Source organism: Dipodomys merriami, unplaced genomic scaffold (genome assembly GCF_024711535.1).
Source record: "Dipodomys merriami isolate MVZ:Mamm:240054 unplaced genomic scaffold, mDipMer1.0.p SCAF_15, whole genome shotgun sequence".
In the NCBI taxonomy this organism is placed as follows: domain Eukaryota; kingdom Metazoa; phylum Chordata; class Mammalia; order Rodentia; family Heteromyidae; genus Dipodomys; species Dipodomys merriami.
In genome coordinates, this window is record NW_027202826.1 from 10,285,638 (window position 1) to 10,312,382 (window position 26,745).

The following is a 26,745-nucleotide window of genomic DNA, read 5'->3' on the forward strand; positions in this document are numbered from 1 at the left end:
CTCTCTCTCTCTCTCTCTCACTTTCATTCATTATTTTTTTCCTATTTACTTGACCAGAAAGCATTCATTGTTCCCCATTGGGTTGGATAGGATGTGTAGGTACTTGGTGTCTAGCTCATAGTAGGTGTGGTTCAAGTGTTTGTGGAAAGAATAAGAAAATGACCTGTGGAAGGATCTCATCATTAATTGCCTTAATTTGTTCTCAAGTTCCTAGAATTTCTTGCCTGAACTTCTGAAACAAATGTGGAGTGGATTGACCTGCTTTCTGCTCTTTGTGAGTGTCTTAAGCAATTCCCTTCCATGAATGATCCTTTAAACATTCCTGTTACTTGTATTAGTTGGGATTTCTATATAATAAGCTTGTTCTCATGCCATTAAATGGGTATGAGCCATCTGAGAATTACTTTTCAACTTTAGTTCCCAACCATCTCCTCTTATTTCAGTTTCCAAGAACTGCTCAGGTTCTCCCTGGAGATGGAGTTTTGTATCTTAGATTTTCTTTTCCTTTTTATCTGGATTAAGCATTTGTTGACTTGGTCAAAATTTGTTAACCAGTGAAAATGTTAATACCTGCAGATTTCTTCCTCTCCTGGCTCTTTCAACATTTCCTGAGAAGAATTGGCTAATTTCCATGTTTATAGAGGACCATTTTTAATGGAAGTGACTTTGACCCTGACCTGTTCTCTAATAATGAAATTTTGTTTTATTTTCTTTTATTTATGTGCTGGATCTTGAACCTAATACTTTTATATTTGAAAGCCATGTTTTCTAGTTTGTTTCCTTTCTGCATCAAATTGATAGTTTTTACTTGGATTATTCATTAATTTTAGCACGAAAACTAGCATAGCCAAAAGTAGTCAATTGAATAAGAGACTGTCAACTTGTGGATTTTTAGCCATACCAGTAATGAATTGATTTCAGGTTTCATGTCCTAACACAAAACATTAACTCTTCTGCTCAGAAGTCTAGAATTCATCTGTGTTGGATAAAGTTGTTGCTTTAAAAGATCTGAATATGATCTTAAATAAGTAAAGGGAAACCAATGAGGGCTAGAGGCTGAAATTTAAAAAAATAGAAGGCTTTCAATTTCTCTTAAATTAAGAAAATTGATTTTTAAAAAAAAAAAAAAAAAAACACCAGCAACTACTGCAATTAACCTATTAGCAATCAGTGAGTCATCTTTTGGCCAAACTCTAAACATCTCAATGAAGTTTGAATATCTCTTTTTTCTCCCCTTCCACAATTCAAACAAGAAAGAAATAATAAGGTAAGTTTTCTGATTGGATGCTTTTTGCTTTTGTTTCCCTTCCTCCACATCTTAAACTGTTATATAATGTGTCTGCGATTGAAAATATGTACCAGTGTTGACTGTGAAAGATGGAAATAAACAAGCATCTGGCTGTCTAAACTGTGGAGAACATTGGCCTCAGGCACCTGCATCTACATTGGCTGCCCCTGGCTGGTCCTACACCCCACACCCCCAGGACAGCCTAGGCCCAGGGCTTCAGCTGACTTGAATTTGATGCAAGGTCACCTCCGAAGACAAAAGACAAGTGAGAGCCCTCAACGGCACGTTCATGTTCCAGAAGTGAAATGTCTTTCAAGGAGGCCAAATTGCTCTTTCTCAAACTCCTACAGTTTCCCCCGAGAATTGTTAATGGGTGTTTGCCATAGTTAAAGAGTTATAAATCAATGAATACCAACCCGATGGCTGTCAGCTAATTCCAGGTTCTAAAGCGTCATTCCTGAGCAGTAACCTGCCTTGAGTGGACTATGCCAATTTAGAACCTAGTGACTAAGCAACACCAAACAAATATATATATATATATATATTTTTGGTCGGTCATGGGCCTGAACTCTGGGCGCTGTCCATCAGCTCTTCAGCTCAAGGCTAGTGCTCTATCATGTGAGCCACAGCGCCACTTCCGGCTTTTTCTGCTTATGTGGTGCTGAGGAATCAAACCCAGGGCCTCATGCATGCAAGGCAAGCGCTCTACCACTGAGCCACCTTCCCAGCTCCACACAAATATTTCTTATCTGAGAGCTTCTTTTATGCCTCTCACTGCCCAGTGCTGGAGATGGGACCCATGCTAGGTAAGTATTCTCCCACTGAGCTATGAAAGTTGCCTTTTTACAAGGCAATGGAGTTGTACGGAAAGCCAGTTGCACCTTGGAGTTGAAGGAGTAACAAAGAGGACATCTTTGGAGGAAGCTAAGCAGGCCAGGATGGCCCCCACATACCAAATTTGAGGTTCCCTGGAAATTGAGGATGATGAGCAAATGAGGACAAGACTGGTGGACTGAGCCAGAAGGGCAGTGAGCTGGAGCATTTTAGCTAAGATTCTGCATTTGCCACATTCTCTTCTTGGTAGGACAGGCATTTCATAGTACTTCTTTTAATGAGCATTCTGAAGTGATTTATGACAATTCAGAGAGACATGCGTCTGGAATGGTGTTCTTCGCAGATTAATGATGATGGCAAAATAGTGTGCCCACATCTGCTGAGAATCAAAGGTTATTGAGAAATGCTTGTCATAAATTGTTAATGAGGAAGTCACAAAAATTTTTCTTTCAAACTGTCTCATTTTCCACCCTTTTAAGAACAAATATGAACCCAGGCACCAGTGGCTCATGCCTGCAATCCTAGCTACTCAACAAGCTGAGATCTGAGGATCACAGGTTGATGCCAACCTAGGCAGAAAAATCCCTGTGTGACTCCAATTAACCACTCAAAAAACGGAAGTGGTGCTGTGGCTCAAAGTGGTAGGGAGCTAGCCTTGAGCCAATTGCTCAGAGATATCCTCCAGGCCCTGAGTTCAAGCCTCTCCTCCCCCCACCCCCCCAAAAAAGGAGTCAGTTTGGAGATGTGGCTCAGTGGTGGAGTACGTGCTTTGCCTACTTAAGGTGTCAGAGTTCCATCCCTACCAAAGCAATAACACTCCAAACCAAGAAAACATATATATATATATATATATATATATATATATATATATATATAAGATATGAAGATTTAAAAGCTATGAAGGAGAGCTGCTTATTCACAATGCTAACCTAAAATTGTGGAACCTAATTTCTCATTTGTACCAATATGCACTCTGAATTTTTCTACAAAGAGCTTACAAGAGAATTATTAAAAATTAAGCATCCACATTTGCATTGCATCTCATTTTGAGGTCATTAAGCAAAAACAAAACAAAAGCCTGCCCGAAGTCCAGGAAATTAAATGGAGATAGGAAGCCTGGAGTCAGGTGGGAATCTTTAGCAGGTCAGATCACTATCAACAGCACGCTCCCTTCCCAGTTTCCCAGAGTCAAGAATGACCATGACAGCTAGCTGCGATTCAGATAATGAACGAGAGAGAGAGAGAGAGAGAAAGAGAGAGAGAGAGAGCCAGAGAGAGCGCCAGAGAGGCTTTTATTTGAATTGTCAGCCTTAGTTTTGAGATACAATGCAAATGGTTTTAACAGCCAAATCACATCTTTGTGAACAATATCACAAAGATAGAAAAAGGAGCTATATGTACCTATATATGTAAAATCTCACAGATGCCCTGAATAAAGTACACTTGGTTCTAATTTCATCATGATAATGCATGGCAGATCACAGAGACAGTCTGGAAGAGGCACTGATATGAAGGTTACACTGGCTTTTTTTCCACTCATGCTGGAGAAGGTATGCATTTTCATAGCACATGCCCGGCATGGGACATTACTATTACTATTTTAAAAGCCTCCTTGGGGTTGATGGATTTCTCAGTTCAGGTACCAGATCACACTGGCCTCTGGAGAATGCCGATAGAATGTGAGCGTTAGCAAGGACCTCATCTCACTAAACACACTACGCCGTCACTCACCATCTGCCACAGCATATGCTTAAAAGGCACGATTTACAAACTAAGTCGACGGCAAAACTCAGGTGTTCTTGGCACATAGGATCTTCAGCATTAAAAAAAAAATCTTAGTTGTATTTTCAAAAGCTCTGGGAACCAAAACAGAACTGACCTTCTTCAGGTCTCTTGATACTGAGACAGTTCATTTGCTAAAAAGAATTCAAACCACAGGGAGTTTGGACCACAGCATTGAAGGTAAAGACCTGTAGGTTGATGGCTGGAGTCTGGAGGGCCAGCTCCTGTTTGACTTGGGGCTTTAGCTTAACTTGAATCTACAGAAAAATAAAATACAAGTCACCTGCAGGGCCACCTCTGAGAGGGACACTGAACATAAACAGGCAGCAGGCACCAGACGAGCATGTAGAAAAATAAAATAATAACCCGAACCATGCACAGTCTCAGTGGAGTCATGATTAGCAGCAGCGTGAGTCAGCTTCTCTTTGTTCCTGATGGCTTGAGAGCTCCTGGGAGGCCTGGGGGAGGAGGAGGAGGAGAAAAACAGAGAGGAGGAAGATGAGAAGGAGAAAGGAGGGAGGCTTTCCCTGCCTCCTAAGTCAGTCTGGGCATTTTTGATTGCAGACATAACACTGTGCTTCTATTGTTACAGCTTCTTGCATGGTGGTGACAGGTCCTGCAAAAGCACAGCTCCAGGAGGGCCAGGGTGCCAGGAAGAGGTAGATATTCTTACTTTCTGTGGAGGTAAGAACCCCTTAAATTGAACATGAGGGCTCAATTTTTCCCCACATCCACATTTCTGAACTTGCCTTTGAGATTCTTCAGTGGTGCCAATTAAAGGGTGAGTGGGGGAGTGATGCATTTAGACCATGTCAGGAGCAGATCATACATGCTTCAAGTGGTCATCTGACTGTGGGAGTGTCCCACTTCCTTCATCCCCATCCTTATTAATTTTTCTCTTTCAAGCAACATCCAGAATTCCAGCATGTTCTCTCAGCCACGTGACCCACTACCATCTTGGTCCAAGGATGGTAAGCATCTGTCCCAATGCTGCACCCTTCCAATGCATCTCCCGGCTTCTATATTTTCCTCCTGGCCTTGCTCCAGATATTCTCAACAACGCAGCAGAGTGTGGCCTTGGGAACACGGATCAGTTCGTGACCACGCTGCCATCCTATTGCATGGCCATCCTCGTTTGGGGAAAGCCAGTCATCACGGCTACAGCCTTGGCCTCATCCTCTGTGCTCTGCGTCCTTTGCCTGCCAGTCGTCTCTGGATCTTTGCACTAGCAGTTTCTTTTCTGCTTAGAAAGTTCTCTTGCATATTGGCTAGCTATCAAATCTTGGCTCACGTGTCTCTTTCCCCATGAGCTCTCCCCCAATTCTCTCTAGAATCTCATCCTTCTTCTCTCTTTCCTGGCACTACTTCCCTCGATATTTCTCTATGGCACATAGCAACTGCCACCTTAAGAATATACCATTTCTCTATTCTGTATACTGTCCAGACACCCTGCCCATATTCTAGAATGGAAGCTGCAGGAAAGCAAGGATAGTTCATCTGTTTGTTGGCAAAACACGGCTGTCCCCTTAGTACCTAGAATGGTGCTCCACATACAATATGAACTCAGAAACACATGTGAATTGAATTTGTTGAATTTTTCTAGATGTTTTGAGGATGGTTTTCTTTTGTACACTTTTATATATTTGAAAGGTCGTGTCTGATTGGAACAAGAAAAACATTTGTAAAATCTTACATATACCATCTGGAGCCTTTTCAGCACCTATACACGAAACATGTTATAAGTGTTGCTCAGGCTGCTTTTGAACTCTTAGGCTCAAGTAATCCTCCTGACTCAGTCTCTAAAGCAACTGAGATTACAGGTACACAGCACTACACCTGACTTGAATACATCTTAGTTATTATCTGATAGAGCTGGGCTCCGTAGTACATACCAATAGTCCCAGATTGCTGGGGGATTGAAGTAAGAGGAACACTTGAGCCTACTGTTTGGGTCCAGGCTGAGCAAGGGAGCAAGATCTTGTCTCTCCTCTCCAAAATTAACGAGACATAAAAGGTAGATCTAGGATCAATCAGATCTCTCCCAATCCATTAATATTCTTGCCTATCTTTTCTTGAAGCTCGTTTCATTAAAAACTTGGAAGTAACGCCCATTGGATTGTTGGTTATTATTGGTTGTGTAGTTGAAAAATAGCTATAACAGGACAATTACTTCAGAGGTCTTCTAGGGAAATTAGCTAATACTCTCTCTGGTCTTATTTATATAATCTTAGTCCCTTGGCTAAAAATCCATAATCATTCTCTTGATTTTTCTTTGTGAATTGATAATGCTATTAAAAATAACATCCCCAAAGATAGAGCAAGGTAATATCCATTGTTTTTTTTTTTTAAACTAGCTTGTTATGTTTACCTTGCTGTTAAGCGTATTTCTTGTTTAGTTGAGAACCACTGCAGTGTGGCAAGAATGCTGTGTCTTATATAATGATTGTAATTTAAAAATGAAAACCACTAGGAATCTTTTCTTCTTTGGCATTGCTGGCTGTGTGATTTTTTTCATCTCTATCCGTAAACATATATAAAATGAACAACGGTAAATGAATTACAGAGGTATAATTCCATTGAGGGTTCTGGAAACAGCTTTTAGCCTCCAGAGCCAAGCTCTTACAGTCTGCATTGGATCAGAATTGCAAGACAAATGATAGCTCCGGTACTCCCAGGTTTGCTTGTTGTTAATTTTATGGAGGACATAAAAGCTAATGTAGAGCATCTGTCGCATCCTTGACCCCTTTAAGAAACCTGTATCCATGGCAGCTGATATCAAGTAAGAGGAGGGGGAGGTCCAGAGTCTATACCAGGCACTTCAAGGAAAAGACATGCCTGTTCCTCTCAGCCCTCTTTGACATAGCATCTGTGCAGTCATAAGGATGGGGCAAATCTCAACCTACTAAATCAACACATCCTAATGGAGCTCACATCTTGGCAGGTGTTTTCCAGGTGTTGGAGTTACTACAGTGAGCAAATCACACTAGAGTCCCTCCTGCTCCTTTTGAACTCTTTATATTACGACTAATCACTTTGATATAAACTGTATTACAGGCAACACTCCATTTCACCCTAGAGTGTAGGGTCTGGGGTAGGGGAGTGTTAACTTTTCTAAATAAAATAAAGACATCAATTATTAGAGTAGAGACTTGAAGGAGGTGTGGGAGGATTTCCGGTGCAGATCCCTGGTGGAAGAGACAGGTTCCAAGGTCAGATGGTACAAAAGTACTGAGAGAGATTTGGTAGATGAAACAGTAATGCTTGTATGCCCAAAATCAGTTGGGTGAGAAGGGGAGTGGTGGGGGTGAGACCCCAGAAGATTTAGAGGACTGGGTCCTTTAGGACTTTCTAGAGCAAAAGAAAGCCCTGGATGGAAGTAGGTGGTTATAAAAGAATTTCAAGCAAAGTAATGATTCCATTTCAAGAGAGCATTCTGGCAGACTCCTGGGAGATAGATCATTGGACAAAAGGGTTTCAACAGGAGACAGGAGGTAAGTGAGGAGTCTAGTGCAGAGATCAGAGGGGCTTGGAGAAAGGTGGCAGAGGGATTTTATTTTGGTCCTGTGTGGAAGATGGAGTCAACAGAATGTGTTGACAGATGGGAGGTGGGAGTCTGTAGCGTTCCCTTCAGCGGTATTGCATAGGACTCCTTAGGCATCTTCTTCCTCCTGCCTTGGCTGTGATGCTGGATGCTGAACCACAAAACAGGGGCCATATTTGGTCAGCTGGCTTTTTTTTCTCCCCTGAGCATGAGTAGCATTTTTAGGGCACAAGAATAAGGTTTCTCTGCCTTTCTGTCTGAAATTAAGCTTCCAGCTGCCATTGCCAGACATTCCCACTAAAGACCAAGAGTTCTCATGGATCCAAGAATAACCGTCTCCATCCCTGCCCTGGCCGTGTCCTCTTTGTACCAAACATGTCTCCATTGTATCCTCTGATGTCTTTTCTCACACTCAGCGTCAGGCCATGACTACTTCCTGTAAACCTGATGCAGTTCCAGGAGTTGAGCTGCAAAATTTATCCTTGCCCGGATTAATTTTCATCAGCTCATCATCATTTCTTTCAAATTCCTATCCTTGCTTCCAATTCTTACCTCCCTCCCTCCCCACCAAATTCTTACCCCATCCATTTTGACTTTGGCATATTATATATATATGTATATGTGTATGTGTGTGTGTGTGTGTGTGTGTGTGTGTGTGTGTGTGTGTGTGTGTGTGTGTGTGTGTGTATACACATTTGGATTCACTTTGGATTCACTCTGGCAATGCACTTTGAGAATGGCGAAGAAGTCAAGTAACACAGGGTAGGAATTGTAAACAGGTCTTCCCGCCTCTTATTACCTGGTCATTGCTGTGTAGCACTGAGAACTAAATACAATAAATTCCATTGTACCAGAGCACGCCATGGGGAGGAGGAACTCTATACTCTGCAAATAATTTTCCTTCTTGGTGTAAAGGAAGCAACTGTCAGGAGAGTTGTTAGTCACTTCTGCAATTTGCCAAATATTTCTAGCTGTGTGACTTCAGATGTGCCGAGGAGGATTGTATTTTTGGCCCCGTTTTGGTTGAGTGAGGCCATGTGGCTAATTCTGGCCAATGACCTGAGTGTAAAAGTACTATTTATAATTTCTGAGCCAGTACATGTAATTGCCAGAATTTGGTTCTGATGCCTATTTTCCCCTGTTGGGTAAGATGAGTTACCTGGGGTGGCCTGGGTCACTGAGGGGCGCTGAGGAGCAGCCCTTAGCCACCTGTGAGAGCAACACGAGTAAGAAAGCCTCACTTGGGCTACTGAGACTTTAGGCCTATTAACTACAAGCTAAGCTATACTCATCTTTTTACTTTGTTGTACTGACATTGAACCCAGGGCCTCATGTATGCTAGCCTGGGCTGTACCACTGAGTTATACCCTAGCTCCACCTCCCCTGTAATGACAGATTACTCAGGCCATTTCTTTCTGTGATTTATCAGTTGAGAACAAGACCTCAGGCAAGTGAGAATTTAGATGGATGTAAAGGAACTAACAAGTCAATTGCCAGACAAGACTCTGTGGGCCATGGGGCATCTAAGGATGAGATTCTAGAAATGGAATCAGGGCTGCCAATGGAGAAAGGAGAAATCTCCAGGATCTGTCCATGGCTGGCAAGGTAGTCTCCTGTGGAATTCCCATTTTACATAATAACAAGAAGTTAAGGGCAGAGGAGCCACTGCTTCTACCTCATGACCTTCAAAGAGGAGAGGTCATCTGACCCATGTCCCACGTTTACCATGGTTATTTACATGAATGACTCTGGGCAATTCTATGATGAGCTCCCCTAAGGTCAAAAGAACCCAACAAGGCCAATGCTACATAAGTATCAATGCTGTGGGAGTACCACAGATGATTTCTCACTTCCTGTAGAGAACATTAGCTAAATTGCAATATCTGCTTCCAGGACTGTCTTTGCCAGGAGCATTGTTTCTTGCTTTGAACTCTGGGGGAGGAGGAGAAGAGAAGTAGGCGTCTTCTACCTCCCTCCTCTTTCCTGTGAAGCCTGGAAGAGGAGCCCACTGTTTGGAGCGTTGCTTTGTTTTTAATTGGTGGGAGGAGGCTAGTGAGAGTGTCTAGCTTTCTGCTTGTGTTATGATTTGGTGACAGCGTGAAGTCAATCTTTGAGCACTTACAGCTCTCCCTGGCTGTCAGTAACTCAGAGACTTCATCTCTGATTAAAACTCATGACTAGAAAAAAATTACCATAATCCAGTGACAGGCATGAAGAGAAAGCCATAATAATACTGATAACAATGTGCCAGTGAAGAAGCCGTTATCTTTAATGCCTTAGTTTGGCACAGAGGAATCTCCTTAGCATTGTCCACTGTATGACTATAACGAATGCCTTGTTAACAGACATGATCCCAAGTGTGCCAGGCTTGCCTCAGATACTGAGCTGGGTCTACCTGGTATGGACACATAGAGTGTTGTTTGCTGGAAGTTCTGTTGTGGATTGAGAATAGAAGCTATAGACCTGTGTGGTCAAGCCATTGCAGAGAATGGGACTCAAAGTTGCAGCCCAACAAATTCAATGGACAGCCTAGACCCCACTGACCTTGAAACCACTCACCGCAGGCTCCTGAAAACACTCTATGTCATCCCTTCCATCCCCAAGCTATCCTGCCCATAGGTTACCCAGGAAAGTTCTTTACTCTCTCCTGATTCATCCCCTTCCCCTCAGTGCTCTTATGGAGCCCCAGCCTTCCTAGGTGATGCTAGCTACTTGATAACTCCACTGAGTTAAGCTGTGAATGCTGCTAATGGTTTAAGGTGTTACCCTGCCTGGCTTCTCTCCATGCATCTTAACAAGGAACTCTCTTAGCTTGAAACCCAAGTGCTTAGTCTTAGTCCCTCCTTGGCTCTTCTCCTTCAGTGTCAGGGCAAACTTTAGGGTGCCCTATGTCTTATGGTTGTTCTTTCATTGCTCAATCATTCTTCATATTAAACCGATTCTGCTTTGAATGTGTGGTTTTATTGATTGATTACGTAAGTTCTGATTCCACTTTGTCATTCTATCTGGCTTTCTCGTGACTCGCTAATTGCTCACTCATTGCCTCTTTGATAACTTTCCTCACTTCGTGTGTCCCTTAAACTGTCTAGTATCCTATTATACTGTTCTGGCCTTCTTAATATTCTTCCCAGATCATCTTACCCATTCCGTGAATTCCATTATCACTTACATACTGGTTATTCCTGAATCTTCTTCTATAAGGAGCATAGCTCCTTATAGATTTCTGTTTGTTGGTTCCTTGGATACCTCCAAGAAAATGCCCTATGGTGCCCCAAACTTAAATGTCCAAAAACTTATTCCAGCCTCCACACAATCTGTTTTTCTTCCTGTGTTCCCAACCTCAACGCCACCATCTTCTGAATTACCCAAGTTAGGAACTTAGAAATTATAGTTGACACCTCCTCCTCATTTCTCAAGTCTAGTCTTCAAAATCCTGTTGACTGTAGCTCTAAAACACACATAGAAAAAAAAACTGAGTTCCTTTAGCTCAGGACCACAGCATGTCTTGCTTGGTTCTCAGTAGCCAGCCCTGACTTGCAAACAACTGCTTTCACACTCTGTCCTTACATGAAATTGACAGGAAATTCTGGTATCTTTTCCTTTATTTATAAGGACTCCATCTAAACCTAATTATCATCCAAAGGCTTCTCTCTTACTGCCAACACACTAGGGAAGACCCAAACATTCTGCCCATAATAGGCTTTTATAATGATGTCCTAATTGGTCCTTCTTACTTCTGGTCTTTCTTCCCTTCTAGACTATACCTTCTAGATTTGTCTTTCTAATCTTTTCCATGTTCCACTTGCTAATACTCTCTCTTCTGTCCCAGTCTGTTTGTCATGGAAAATATTGTTTATGTTTTCTGGCCCACATCAAATGCTCTAGCTTTTATGATGTCTCCTCCCCAGACAGCATTAATCATTCTCTTATCTGTGGTCTTTAATGTGTGCATGTCAGAATCTCCTAGCATATTATATACGTACATACATACATACATATACACACATACATTCAGGTGTATATACATATGTCCTAGTATATTGTATATATGCTATACAATCATATGTACAGCCCCCAAATATCCTTACAGAAATGCCTTTAACCTCATATATAATATATATTTGACATTTCTTGTCTTATAGCTGTAAAGTGCAATGTCTGCCTTCACAGTACCATAGTGTTCTTTTTTATTATTTAAAAAATATCCCATTCTAGGTACCAGAGTTTTTCCTGAAATTAAAATTGTTTAAAAAGACCATAGTGTTCTTCTAATGTGTCTGTCTCCATATTTTCGATGAATAGCCACCAATTACAAATAGGTAATTACAATTACTTACATATATGATACTATATAAGACCCCAAAGAACTCTCACATAATCCTGTATAAGCTATGTGGAGGTTGAATGTGTGTTCATTAGTATTTGTAGGATGTATAATTCTCTGTGGGATATTTTAGATAGAAGATACACATATGAATCACATCCACACACCTAGAGATTTATTATGAAGAACTGACTCATGCAAGAAGCAGGTTGACAAGCCCTGAGATCTGCAGTTGGCAACCTGGAGGCCCATGAAAGCCATTGCCTGGTTCCAATCCGCAGATCAGAAGGCTCAAGACTCAGGAAGAGCCACGGTTTCAGCTTTGTCTAAAGGCAGGAAAAATCCATTCCAGTTCAAAGACAGATATGCAAGAAGAGTTCTTTCTTGCTCAGGTGAGGATTAGCCTTTTGTTCTGTTCTGGCCTTTAGCTAGTTGGATATGGAGGCGGACAATCTGTTTTACTGGATCTATCTATTTAAATGAGCACTCATCCAGAAACATTCTCACAGAAACAGCTAGAATAATGTTTGATCAAATATACAGGCACCCTGTGGCCTAGTCAAGTTGACACATGAAAGTAACCAGCATACCCTGGGGACTATTAAAATATACTAATTCTGCTGGATCCTACCTCAGAGGTTTTTATTTCATTGGTCATGAGTAGAAACTGAGTATTAATACATTAGTTTTTCCCCAGAGCTAGGAAGATAAAGACAAGTTAATAAATGTATGTATCTATACATAGTCATCCCTTTGCACCTGCGGGTTCCACATCTGTAGATACGGGGTACGAAGGTAAGCAACCTGTGGATTCACAGATCTGAGCACCTGCCAGAAGTAGTCCTTTGCAACTATGGAAGGACAACCTAAATATCTGTACATATGTGTATACAATCTAATAGCCTGCAGGAGTCCTTGAGAGAGGCATGGGCTTTACCGTGGTTAGTGCGACATCATTTGTGTGGTGCAGTCAGTGCTTAATGCTTAATTGAACCACAGGGTGGCGTGACAGTGAAGAGCTCAACTGTGTCCTCCAGACAAATTTAAGTCCTAAACCCCAGGACTTTGCAATGTGACCTTCTTTGGAAAGAGAGTGACTGCAGATGTCCGTAGTTCAGGTGAGGTCCTCACTGAGTATTGTGGGCTTCCAATCCCTTGTACCTGGTGGATGTCCTTGTAAGAAGGCACAGAGACATTCAGGGAGAAAAGGCAGAGGCACAAGTTTCTAGCCAAGCAATGTCAGAGCTGGCAAGCAAAGCACTGGAACCCAGGCAGGAGCAAGGAAGGTTTCTTACAGGGTTCAGAGGGAACATGGACGACTGGACACCTTCATTTCTGATTACAGCCTCTAGAATTACAAGATAAATACTTTCTGTGTTTAAGCCTCTCAGTTTGTGTTACTTAAGGAAATAAACAAAATACCCAGTTAAAGAAAACATGTGCATTTATGGTACTGTTGAACAAGGTAAGAGGAACTGGTCATTCTTTCTGCATTTGTTGGAGAAGATATTTTGAGATATCCTTTCTTCTTCCTTCCTTCCCTCTCTCCTTTTCTCTCTCTCCCTGTCTCCTTCTTTTTCTCCCTCTCCCTCTCCTCCCTGCTCTCTCTGTGGTTCAGGGATCTTCCATTTCCATATGAACCCGTGATAGATATATAACTGGGTCCCTCAAATTGAGCAATACTTCCAGAAGGATCCCCCAGACTGACAACTGTTACCATTTCCTAGAATGTTACCTGCTCCTAGAATGCACTAGAAATTAATAAACAGGTACCTGGCTCATCAATTTATCCCTTCATTGGAGCTCTATCACCCCAAGGTCATTCAGAAAGCCCCCTTCTGGGTCTGTAAAACTCAGGATCCGGCCATGGGCTAGGGTGGCCCTGCCAAGGTCACTGAGAGGCGCTGCGTGCTCAGCCATCTGCCCATTGCTCTTTGGCGTCTCTTTAAATTAAACCCCACACCCTGTGGTAAAATTGCTCGGCTCTATAAATAGCTGACTTGGCTTGGGTTGCACTGATAATGCTGTGGAGGAAGGGTGTCAGAAAAGAAAAGAGAAAGGCCAAAACTCAAGGGCGTATTTCTTGGTCAAATGACTCTAGGCTCTGAGAAATCCCAAGAATTCACTGAATAAAATCCCCCGGGGCCCTGCCTCACCTCCTTCCCCTCTGATTTGGTTTCTTCCTTTTCTAAGATCTCATCCACACAAGTGACAATCCCCTTCTCCTTCCTTGATAGTTTCATGCTCAAATTTATTTTAGATCGAGAAATTGTTTCAAGATTACTTTAAGCACACAGGCCCTTTGAGTGGATCCAGGACACGCTTCTAATTTCAATCACATCATTACTGAATTAAAATGGGAACCTTCCACAAGCAGCACATTGCTACAGATGCTTTCTGAAATGAGATTGTTATAGTCTCAAGATATAATTTGATGTCTGATTTGAGCTACAGTTTTATAAGGTTGCTACCAACCTCACATCTGCTCCTGGGAAATGGGCCCTGACTGTCCTTTCCTCTGCACTATTTCCTCTCTGTGCTCTGTCCTCTCTGTCCTGCCCCTACCAAGGGCTCTTTCCTTCTATTTGCTGCCATACTTGGGCCACCTCTTATGGCTGTCACTACACAGTCAGTCTCTGCCAAAGCTTCTTGGGCTTTGTTTTGTTTGTTTGATCCTTGGGCATTGCTGTTGGGTGAGTGGCTCCACTCCTCACATTCGTCTGCCTCTTCTGTCCCCCCCCCCCCCCCCGCCACCCCCCCCCCCCCCCACACACACACAGAATTTTCTGCCCTGGACAGGCTTCCACCTCCCCACTTGGGTCAGGCCCTGAGCCTGGCTTTCCATCCACTTCCTGTCTTGTGCCCCCTGGTGGAACGACAGAGAAGAGATTTGTCCAGGGACAAAAGTTCTGACTCCCCTTCTGGTTCTTCATTCTACCTTGGGCGCGGGGAATTCCCCTTTCCAAGGTCTTCATAATAGTGGGACGGGGCTCTCACCAAGTGATTGCTTGAAAAGAAAGGTAGGTCCCTAATACAGCGGCCTGCGGGATGGGGTATTCCAAAGGTCGACCATCCAGAATCTAGGGTGACTTTGAGGTCAACTATAATGTCCACCTAACACACTCCTTGATTCATTTCCCATCATTTGTACTTCCCCGGGGACTAGAAAAGCAGCATGATCTGGAGTGTTGAATTGCCCTCTCTCCATCTCTAACCCCAGCCACCCCACCTGAAGGCCATTTCCAGGATTTTTGCACAGTGTTGCTTTTCAAAGAAAGCAACCTGATCTCCTCAATCAAGGGGCTTGTTAGAAACGAAGAGCCTTGGGCCCTCTTGACCTTTGGAATAAGAATCTAGTGTTAATGCAATCTCAGACATTGCAGGGTATGGAATAGAGGATCACTAGACTGTGAGCTGAGCTCTGTGTGTGTGTGTGTGTGTGTGTGTGTGTGTGTGTGTGTGTGTGTGTGTGTGTGTGTATGGAATATGCCACCATCTCAGGCATCAGGAACCCGGCTAGTGTTCCTGTTGCAGCTCGCAGGAGACCCTCAAGAATTCAAGAAGGCTAAGTGCATTTAGAGGTTATCAATGTGTCAGCAAAGCAACCTCTTTATGGGGATCATTTAATTAATGTTAATTGCTCTTGGCCTATTGTGTGAGTCAGGCAGGATTTACAGAAAATCACCATTATCTACAGCACTATAAAAGACTCATTGCTTTTAGAGACCTTGTAATTCATGCTTGGAGACACCTCCTGATACTTGATGCATCGCTCTGATGCATAAATACTACCCTCATTTGCATATTTCTCAGTGGTGACCCAGGCCTTTCTTTCAGGAGACAGTTGCACCAACATCAAGAGCCAGCTCTACATATTACAATCTGGGTGGCAATGGGGAAAAGTTTGCTTTATAAAGAGAAATGACTTACCCATTTTACTTCGCAGTTCTACACTTTCATGGACCATATAAATTATGGTAGTGTTACCTGGAGCCCAGTGGATGTAGAAAGACATTTCCACATCACCATGACATGCCATCTCTCTTCTTTATAGTGTGTCATGGGGCAGGGAGGAGCAGAGGAAGGCTGGAAAGAGAAGTTGGTACCATGATGGTTCTGAAGGAGCTGTGGAAAGAGGGATGGCTCCTCAGGGCGGGCATCTGGGTGGCAGGGGGGTCAGTGGGCACATGCCTGGCAATGCCACCCATCGTCTTCTTATCTGAGGTCACGGCCATTTGTGAGACTGTATGAATCTGCTTTTTTAAATGTTCATCTTTGTCCTTTTGCTCATCCCTTTTTTCTTCTATTCTTTTTTTTTTATTCAAGAGGGATGGAGGTGTGTTTTGGGCTCATTCAGGCTCTGCTTCCATTCCCCTCAAGAGTAACTTCTTAGCCCAATGCTGGTGGCTCATGCCTGTAATCAATCCTAGCTCCTCAGGAAACTGAGCTCGGAGAATCACTGTTTGAAGCCAGTCTGCACAGGAAATGCCAAACTGGATGGGATCTGGGGCTCAAAAGTGGTAGAACACGAGACTTGAGCACCAAAGCTCTAGGAAGAGTGTCTAGGTCCTTTGTTCAAGTCCCCTCCTCAGAGGACTCGGGCCTCTCAAACTTTCACTCCTCAAGCTTTGGCAACTCATTCCTCACAGTTACATTTCCTTAGCCTGAAAGCATTGTCTCCAATGGTGGAAAGACTCTCTCAGACTATCCTGAATGTCTTTACTCCCCAGGCTCTCCACACCTTCTCCAAACTGAAAGCATCATGGGGCCTACTCAGGGCATAAGCAAATCCTACTCCACTTCCCTGAGTCAGCCTTTTTGTGCGTGAGGGCCGACAATTTCTGGTTTATTTTTGCACTTGCTGCTTCATTTGATCCTCACTAGAACTCTGTGACTTAAGTGGGTCAAACATCTCAATCTCTGTTTCACAGATGCAGAAACTGTGGTCAGGGGACTTTCCTAAGGAAGAAGAGCCAGGGTTGGAGTGAACGGCTACCTGTCCAGAGCAACTGCGGTCACTCACCAGCCAAGTCCTACCTTCTTCTGCCCAGGAGGGCAAGGTGAACAGCTCACTGGGCACGGCAGTCCTCCTTGGGTTTGGTTTGTGGTTCTGCATGCACGGGTCATCTGAATGCTATGTGACAATCCTTACCACTCAGCGCAGACCTTCCCCAACTCCTCCCACACATCTTTCAGGTTATGTGGCCATTGGTCTGGGAGCCATGACCCATTTTTCTACACTGAGCATCCTGTGCCATCTGTGAACTCTCTCGCCCCAATGATTCAAGTTCTCGGAAACCCAGTTTCACCGTTGCCTGTCATTTGCCCCGTGTCCCCGCTTTGCATCATCTGCAAATATGGAGATCTAAATTTCTGTCATTTCATTCCTTCCCTTGTGTAGATAAAATGACAGAGATCGGGTGATTCCCAGAAAGGAAAGTGTCAAGGTTACCTTCCTGCCTTCCATACTCCCTCTTTCCCTCCCTCCTGCCCTTCCTCCTTCCACTCTCCCTCCTCCATTTGCTATGGAGTCCTTTCCTTGCCCAGAGCTCAGTGCCGAATGCTGTGACATAAAGCTGTTTCTGGCCAGATGATCCTTGCCCGCCAGGAATCAATGTGCCAGCCACTTGTCCCCCAGTTAAACAAAGCAAAGCAAGCCTGAATAGGGTAGCCTTGAATATTAAATCTCTTCCACGTTCCATTAGAATGGGAGTCCATGGCAGGGGTCATGGTCAGTCTTGTTTGCTGAGAATTTGCCTGCTCCAGAAAACCTTGACATGGTGGTGAAGTGAATTTCAGTTTGTATAATTTACATGAATTTGCCACTCTCCTTTATTCATACCAATTGCCACATGACTACGTATCTGCTCCAGAGGAGGATAAAACCTCTCCAATGTGACTCGTTACATTGGTTAAATGGCACTCAATGTGTGGGTGGAGGAGGGGGATGTCTTTATAAAATAAAACTTCAAATTATCCCATGAAGTTTTAAGATAAAATAAGCTTTAACAGATATTCTTGAGCTGGGCACTTGGTAGCTCACGCCTGTAATTCTAGCTACTCAGAAGGTGGAGATCTGAGAATTGTGGTTCAAAGCCAGCCCAGGCAGAAAAGTCCTCAGGAAACTCTTATTTCCAATTAACCACTCAAAACCTGGAAGTGATGCCATGGCTAAAGTGATATAGCACTAGCCTTGAGCACAAATAGGCTTAGGGAGTTTAAACCCCACAACTGACCAAAAAAAAAAAAAAAGATACTTTGAGCAGGACATGGTAGTGAACACCTGTACTGTAATACCAGTACTCAGAAACAGAAGGATCTTGAGTTCAAGGTCAGCTTGGGCTACATAGTGAAATCCTGCCTCAAAAAAATATTCTGAGTTTTAACCCGTGGACCTATCCCTAACCCCCTGATACTCTTGACACCCAATTTTTGGACTTTAGAGACCTTAGGAAAGTTACCAAAGCATTCTTCCTTCCCCTCAGCTGCAGCTTAAACTAGGAATGTTTCCCAAGAGCCCATGCATTAGAGGCTTGGTCTTCAGCTTAAGTGCTGTTGGCAAACAGTGGAATCTTTAGAACTTAGTGGGAGGGAGTTAGGTCATTGGAGGTTTGCTTTTAGAGGAGATTTTTTGTTTGTTTGTTTTTTGGTTAGTCACGAGACAAATAGTGCTCTACCATGAAGTACTGGGCTGCTACAGAACAGATCCAAACAGCCATGGACTGAAATTTCTGAAAACATGAGCCAGTGTATACTATGCTCCTTGCTGAGTTGATTTTCTCAGGTATTTAAACAGCAATGAATAGCTGATTAATAGTTTTCCCTTCCCCCACCCTCCCTGACATTTACCTATTAAGTTAAATTAATTTAATTGTTAGTGAAAGTCTGAGTACTATACTCATTTTTGTTTTGCTGATCCTGGGGCTTGAACTCTGAGCCTAGCCACTGTCCCTGAGTTTCTTTTGCTCAAGGCTACTGCTCTACCATTTGAGCCACAGCTCCACTTCTGGCTTTTCTGAGTAGTTTATTGGAGATAAGAGTCTCATGGAGTTTCCTGCCCAGTCTGGCTTTGACCCATGATCCTCAGATCTCAACCTCCTGAGCAATTAGGATTACAGGTGTGAACTACCAGAACCAAACATACTCTTGTATATAATCATTCTGGCCTCTTACTTCAGCAGTGCTTTTATAACAGGCTGTACTGTTTATTCCCTCTTTTTTATTTTTTTGTCAGTCATGGGGCCTGAACTCTGGACCTGGGCACTGTCCCTCAGTTCTTCTGCTTAAGGCTAGCACTCTACCACTTAAGCCGCAGCACTACTTCTGGCTTTTTTTGCTTATGTGGTGCTGAGGAATCAAACCCAGGGCCTCATGCATGCAAAGCAAGCGCTCTACCACTGAGCCACCTTCCCAGCTCCTATTCCCTCTTGTTTAGATAAAAACTGTTCTATCAAAGATGATTGCCTAAATGGAGTCTAGTGACTCTTCTAGATCAAATTTCTTGGTTTTGGGGCTGAGCGCACCCAGCATTCCCTGTCCCAGACTTTGCATGATGTATATACCCTGGCCTCCCAAGATAGCGTAGGGGCAGAACCAAGGTGAAGATAGGGTGGATGGAGCTCGAGGATGCACACTATGGGGTCCACATGCAGGGGTGAAGGCTCTGACGATGCTACAGTGAAGGTTGGAAAGATAAGGGGGTGGCCCAGAGGCGAGACCTCCATTTGTGCTCTTGTCCTGGGCTCATACTGGTTAGGGTGACACTGATTCTAAGGCCCAGCTGAGTTGGCAGTTCTCAGATTTAGAAATGTTAATTAATGACAAGATTTAGCATGTGTTACTGGGCCTGTTTTTGTGCATTGATGTTCTGTTTTTTCTCTCTAAACTCTTTAGGTTGGGGGATTTAAAATATTCACTGTAAAAAGGTCAAGATCTTCTCTACTCTTAAAGAGATTTCTTATCTTGGAAATACTCTGCTTTCTGCATTTAGAAAGATGCTCTCTCACCTTTGCCATTGATAGTTGGAATCAGCTCCTTCTGTCAGCTAGAAGGGCAGGGCAATACAAGCTCACAAGCCCTGGATGGCTATTCTATCCCATACCTAACACTGCACAAGAGCTATATCCCCAGCTCTGAGGTCTCTGTCTTTCGGTGTGGAGGATAATAAGAGCTGATTTTAGGGTATTTCTTGCCATTCCTCTCAGTTTTCAATCAAAATAATTATTTAAAAATAGGTTAATTTAAACTGTGAAAGTCAAAAGGTATAATAAAGTGGTGCACAGTGAAAATTAAGTCCCCATCCCTCTGGTCCTCTTATGGCCTCTAATTCCCTGTTGTGGAGGCAACTAGTGGTTCTGGAGTCTCCATGAGAATTTGGATGTGGAAGACCATTTATTTGATTTACACACACACACACACACACACACACACACACACACACACACACACACAAATGGCTTATTGCACATAGAAGCATTCAGCATCAGTGTACATACATCCATCTTTATCTTTGAAATGACTGCATAGCATATGCTAGAGACATTTGGGAAAAACTTGGGATTCAACATTATGCATGATCCCCAACCATCCCCAGTTCCCCTGAAACTATGGCCTATGAGTTATAGCTGACCCACTGTCAATTTAAATATGAAGCACTGAGCTATGCTGTTTATATTTTGACTAAAAAACAAAAGAATTGTATTGATTCCCGCTTTGTCCTTTGTCTCACCATTTCTGTGATTCCCCTTTCTATCTCCAAGTAAGGTAAACTTATATAAAATATAAAGGGTACTGAAATAAAAATACACTGACAACAGGGTGCAAAACAAAGGAAAACTTAAAAAAAAAACGAAAGGAAAAAGAAATTACTTCATATGGTACACTAAGAAAAAATAAAAAAGAATATGTTTCATGTCACATAAAATTATATAAAGTTGTTTTCAGAATTTATAAATAAAGCCATACATGGTGTCTCACACCTGTCATGATAGTTATTTACAAAGCTAAGATTGGGAGGATTTTTGTCTAGTCCAACCTGCACGAAAATGTTCTAGAGACCCCCATCTCAACAGAAAAAGCAAGATGTGGTGGTATGCATCTGTCATCCTAGCTAAAGTGGGAGGTACAAATAGGAGGATTGCAATCCAGGACAGCCTGGACAAAAAGAGAGATGATCTAAAAAATAACCAGAGCAAAAGGGGCTGGGGTTGTAGCTCAAGCAGTAGTGCTCCTGTCTAGCAAGCACAAAGCTGAGTTCAAATCTCAGTACCACCAATGAAACAAACAAAAAAAGAGTTTGTAAATAAAGTTTTATTGGAACATAGTCATGCTCAGCCATGCTGCCCCCATACTGCACAATGGTAGAGTAGAGAGGTCATGACAGAGACTATACGTGCAAAGTTAAGATCTTTTACCATCTGATTCTTTATGTACAAAGTTTGCTGACCTCTGACCTAATCACAAACGCAGTTTAATGCTTTGATCATTCAAAATCTGGTTAATGGGAGTAAATGGACTGCATGTCTTTTCTTGTGAGAATCAGGGAATTCCCTGAAGTATGAGCTTCCTGGGGAGATATTTTTTTTTTGTCTGAACTAAATCTGGCAATTCTAAATCAAAAGAAAATGAATTCTTTCATCTTGTCTGAAATCCAAAGACCAAGACCAGGCACTAATTATCAAAAGTTATTTAAAAGTTCAATCAAAAAACAGACTTACTAATGGATTGGTGTGAATAGCTTCCTAACCTTTCTTGTAAGCATGTTCTTAATTTAGAATTTAGTTGTACATTAGCAAATAAAATATGAAAGAGAGAGTCTGACGAAGAGGAACTAACTTTTAGTCTTTTTTATTCTAAGACATGAGTCACAGATGAATTGTCATAAGAAGCACAGCTGAGTAACAGTTTTCAGAGACACTGAATCCATATCTGTGCGTTAGTTAAGGACATGCCAAGGGTCAAAGGTGTTTTTTTCCCTTCTTTTTTTTTTTTTTGGTGTGTATGTGTATGTGACAAAACGAAGGTTTGAACTCAAGTCCTCATGCTCTTTCTTTGCTTTTTCTGCTCAAGGATGGCACTCTACCCCTTTAGACATACCCCGACTTTCAGATTTTGCTGCTTAAGTGGATCTGTCTGCTCAGGTTGGCTTTGAATTGAGATCTTCAGATCTTAGTCTTCTAAGTAGCTAAGATCACAAGCATGAGTCACAGTCAACTTTCCTCTAAATTTTTTTAAAGAGCATTATATGTGTATATGAGAAACAGAATTGTTCTTTTGTAATAGGAAAACTAATAACACAGAGTTGGCTCTCCAAATCCAGAGGTTCAGAACCTATTACAGATGTGTGAATAGTCAGGTCCCTTAAATTAAAAAAAAACAAAACAGTGTAGTGTTTCCATATAACCTATGCTTATCCTCTTGTACACGTTAAATGATTTCTCTTTTATTTAAAATGCATAATGCAACATAAATACAATGCAAATAGGTGCTAGACTGTATTGTTCAGGAAGTAATGATAAGGAAAAGAGTCTGTACATTTTCAGTTGGTTGAGCCCATGGACTTACTCAAGCCCTACAGATATGGAGGACCAACGGTACTCTATCTATCTATCTATCTATCTATCTATCTATCTATCTATCTATCTATCTATCTATCTATCTATCTATCTATCTACTCTATGCTATCTCTAAGGGTCTCATGGTACTCTTTCAACTTAAATAAATATTGAGATCTTTCAGACAGCCACAGAAAAGCAAGAAGCTCCTGGGTCATGAAGGGATTATAGTTTAAATCACATATCTATTCTAATAGTAGTGGAAAGCAGCAGAGAAAGAAGAAAAATGGAACCATTAGGAACACAGCTAGAAAAGAAACAATTCTGACCAGCCTCACTCATCTTTGACTGGTCTTGCAGAGGGGACATAAGATTGGCAGGTAGAAATTGAAAACAATAAGGATCATAGATAGCAGGCCAAAAACAAGTGTGATATGAGGTCTCGTAAAGCGTCTATCTCTGCCACTTCTGAATTGTTTTGTCAGGCCTGAAATAATCAATATTTGATGTTATGTAAAGTTTGGAGAGAGTCAAGGCAATGCAAGCATTCTTATTCTTTTAAAGGCGGAATGGAGAGATTACTTTATTTGAGTTAGTGTTCAAAGCTGAAGCCATTACCAGACATTTCAACAAAGCTAAAGAGCAATTCAGCTTTCTTCCTTAATCATGAATTGAGAAAATCTTTTGTTCAAAGCATTGTGCCACATACGAGTAACAAATAAATGTAAAATAAGATCCTTGTCTAACCTAAACCTACAATTTCATATAAATGTACAGTTCATGCCAGAGAGCACTCTTGCTAATGTTACCTGGCAGAAAGACTTGTAGCAGTCAAGCAATTAGACAAAATTTCAATACTTATTTTCAGTAGATAAAAAGAGGGTTACAAGTGGAGATCTGTTGCAAAATTAAGAATGGGGCATATGAGTTTGGTTCTAAGTGCTAGGGTGGTTTCTCCTTTGTGTGTTTCTAGTGCTAGAAGAGATGTGATTAGAAACTTCAATTAATGACCTCCTAGGCAGAACTGACAGGTAGAATGCACAGTTGGATAGACAGTTAGGATATACAGTTGTTTCTTCACAGATTGACATTGTTGGTTAAACTTTTCTTTGACCTAGTTGTAACTTACTTTGATGAATTACAAGTTTTTTTCCCAAGTAACTAGTGATTTCTGTACTGTTTGTTGGATAATGGGTTGTTCCTTTCTCTCATGAATATGTGGAAATATTCATCATCACTATTTCCCGAATCTCTGTCATTTGTCAGATACTTTGGTATATTTTGTAATAGATTTATGCATTCTTAGGTGACTCGGCATCTGAAATTCTTTCCTTCTTTTGGTCAACCTTCCATCTTACGAATTTTGCTGGGAAGAAGGGCTTTGTTTTCACCATACATGAAAATGTCAATAATTTGTTTCCCAGTCTCCTCTGAAGTTAGGAGCAGCCAATCAACCAACCCCATCTGGACCTTATGATTGAATCTACTGATGCAAAGCAGGGAGATCAAGCCACGCTCAGGCTGATGAGGGCTGGTTGGGATGTAGCTCCCAGGAGCTTGTGGTCGCATCCAGTGCTCAGGGACATGGTGTGGAGGAAAACGATTCTCACACATTCTTGCTGGCAAGAAATTCTGTTCCAGCTGCTGCTCAGCCTTCCTTACTCTTCCTTTTCTCAAGCCAATCATCCACCCTCCTTAGAGATTCATGAACCTTGAATGAATTCCTTCTCCCCTCAGCCCGAGTATGCTTCTGTTGCTTGTCCCTAAACTTCTTTATGGACACATGTAAGGTGTCATTTGGCTCTCAGGTCCTCACACTTTAGAGATACTTATTACCATTCCTATTAGATATTAGGCAATGAGTATCCAATAAGATTATTGATTTGCTCAAGACTATACAACTAGGAAGTGATACAGTAATGGAACTCAGATCCAGGTTCCAATGTGTCTTAAGCCTAAAACTCTTACTGTTCCTATGCTATCACACAATGCCAACATCTTCATAAAATACATCACTCACACACACACACACACACATGCACACACACACACACACACACACACACACACACACACACACACACACACACACACACACTTGCTCTTCCTTCCACCCTGTTTGAAGAAACCATATGTACTTTTGTGGTCTAGGCTTTCATTATGCTCTATTGGTCTAGCTTTGTGCTAGTGCCCTGTGGTTTTATTTATTGCAGCTATACAATGTTTTAAAATTTCAATTGCAAATTCCTTTTATTGTCTTCTTTTTCTTGACTCTTCAGGAATGTTTATGTTTTCTGGAGGAGCAATTGGATAATTCTGTTAACATTACCCCAAACTACAGAGGCTACATTAGCAGGGTTGATTATTTTAATATGATTTTCTCTTAGTAGGATTGCATGAGGCTCTCATAGCTTCGGCATAGATATATGCACCCATCCACAAACATGTGTACAGGTGTGTACTCATACACAGATGTCTGCTACTTATGAGACTGGTTTGTTAACTTCTGCAGATTTAAAAATCCTCCGGAAGCAGAAAAGGTGGCAGGGTGGCCTGGAGAAATCTCGCACATTTAGGCCAGCCAACAAACTCAAAGAAGATGTCTTCGTGAGAGAGTAACCGTGGAGAGAAAAATTGGTTCATCACAGGCTTTATTTTTCCATTGCTCTGTTCTTGCAAAAAGCAGCAATGTTCTCTTTGAGGTTTCCATTTATTATTTTTCTCTCCAAGCATAATTTGGATGCTGGGGGAAAAATTCTGTTCAGGCAACACTCAGTAACTAAATCTCAGAGGAGATCTGATTTGTATTTGCACCTCATTTCCTGGTGTGGATCCTAAGTAACAGAAAGGCTAACTAATACAGATCAGTAGTCCTGGAAGAACGTCTTCAATTACAGAGTTGTTGAGACTCCCAGGCTCTGCCTGGTCTGATAAACCAAGAGAGTAATTCCCACCCCTGAAAGTAGATGCCATTCCATACATATGTATTCATCACAAGTTAATGAAAAGCTCATGCTTTTGATCCAGGATGATGCCAGGTTCTTTCTTCTCTCTTGCAGAAGAGTATTCAAGTATAAACATCCTCATGAGAACCCCCCATAGGAAACTCCACGTGTCTGCTCAGATTGAAAAGACATCCACTTATTTACTTCCTTTAATAGAAAAGGACTTCTCTGAACACCGAGTTCTCTCCTGAAAGCCAGTGGCTTGGCTGTGGGAATTGTGAGATACTGGCAGACTGGAGTGATGTTCTTCATAGTGGATTCTGCGACTGTACAAACACCCATAACGGCTTGTCCGCTGTGCTGTGTGATCCGGCTGCCTTTGTTGCAGAGAGAGACTCAAGAGCAGGGAAATTTCTGAGACCTGGCACTTTCCTACCAGATTCAGATGAATTGTTATTATTATTATTATTATTATTATTATTATTTTCTTACCACAATTCACACAGGTTTTTCCAGTCTGTCTCAGTTCAAACTGTGGATAACATCAGAAATGGAAGGCTGTTTGAGAGAGCTCACTTCTCCTACTAAAACTAAATGGAGATTAGTTATAGCTCCTCCCATTCCTGGGAACTCTGCTACATAATGAGGTAGAACTGCAAACTGCACCCAGGCTGGGAAATTTTATACTATATTTGCAATAAGACTAATGATAAAATTGTAATTGAGAAGCAGAGTTAATCTTGTTGTAATGTCCTATAATCTCATGAACTCCTCTGGAGTTAATAATTTAACTGTTGGTGAGCTACTTGGGAATGTTTTCTTGACTTGGCTTTCTATCGGCAAGAATCTGGCAAACAGGCATGGTGGCTTCTAAGAAGAGCCAGTGAAGAGATTAGATTTGCCTATAAAAAGCCCATACTTTGAATTTTGTCCTGGAACAGGGCTGGATTTCTAGCTGGAGTTTTGATGGCAATGACTCAGAATGAATTTTTCATCTAGGCACATTCTTCAAGGCTGGTCCTGGACATCTATAAAGGAAAAGGCTCACAAGGTGACCCAAAAGGGACAAAATGGCTACTACTGTCTTGAAGCAGTTGGCAAGGCTGCAGAGTTAGGTAACAACATTGGCTGTCCTTTCTCATATGATTGCAAATGAATAAAGACTTTGCTTCATTTTCAGGGAAACTTGGTTTTCCTACTAATTCAAAGAAATTGGAAAAAATACATATTTGATCTTCTTTCAGGTTTTTGAAGTTTTCAATATTGGATATTTTGTAACCAGGACACATTTGATTTCCCCAGTGATCATGGGCTTTGGCATTAATATGTATACAAATACCTTAGAAATCATCTCTGAAAGCAATCTGCTATTGTATTTTAAAGTAGTAGCTCTAGAGAAAAGGGATCAGGGTATTTTTAAGCGATGTTGCTTTCCCAGGTAAAGTGACAGAAATAATTCCATTTAATTTTTCTGGACT

At 41.9% G+C, this 26,745-nt stretch overlaps 1 long non-coding RNA gene across 1 annotated transcript; it reads left to right on the plus strand.

The window, feature by feature from the left end:
* The first annotated feature begins 4,502 nt into the window (after positions 1-4,502).
* Positions 4,503-26,342, plus strand: LOC138826879 (uncharacterized). The gene is made up of 3 exons (XR_011371885.1): positions 4,503-4,588; positions 16,701-16,829; positions 26,267-26,342. It is a non-coding gene; the product is annotated as an uncharacterized lncRNA (long non-coding RNA).
* Positions 26,343-26,745: the final 403 nt, after the last annotated feature.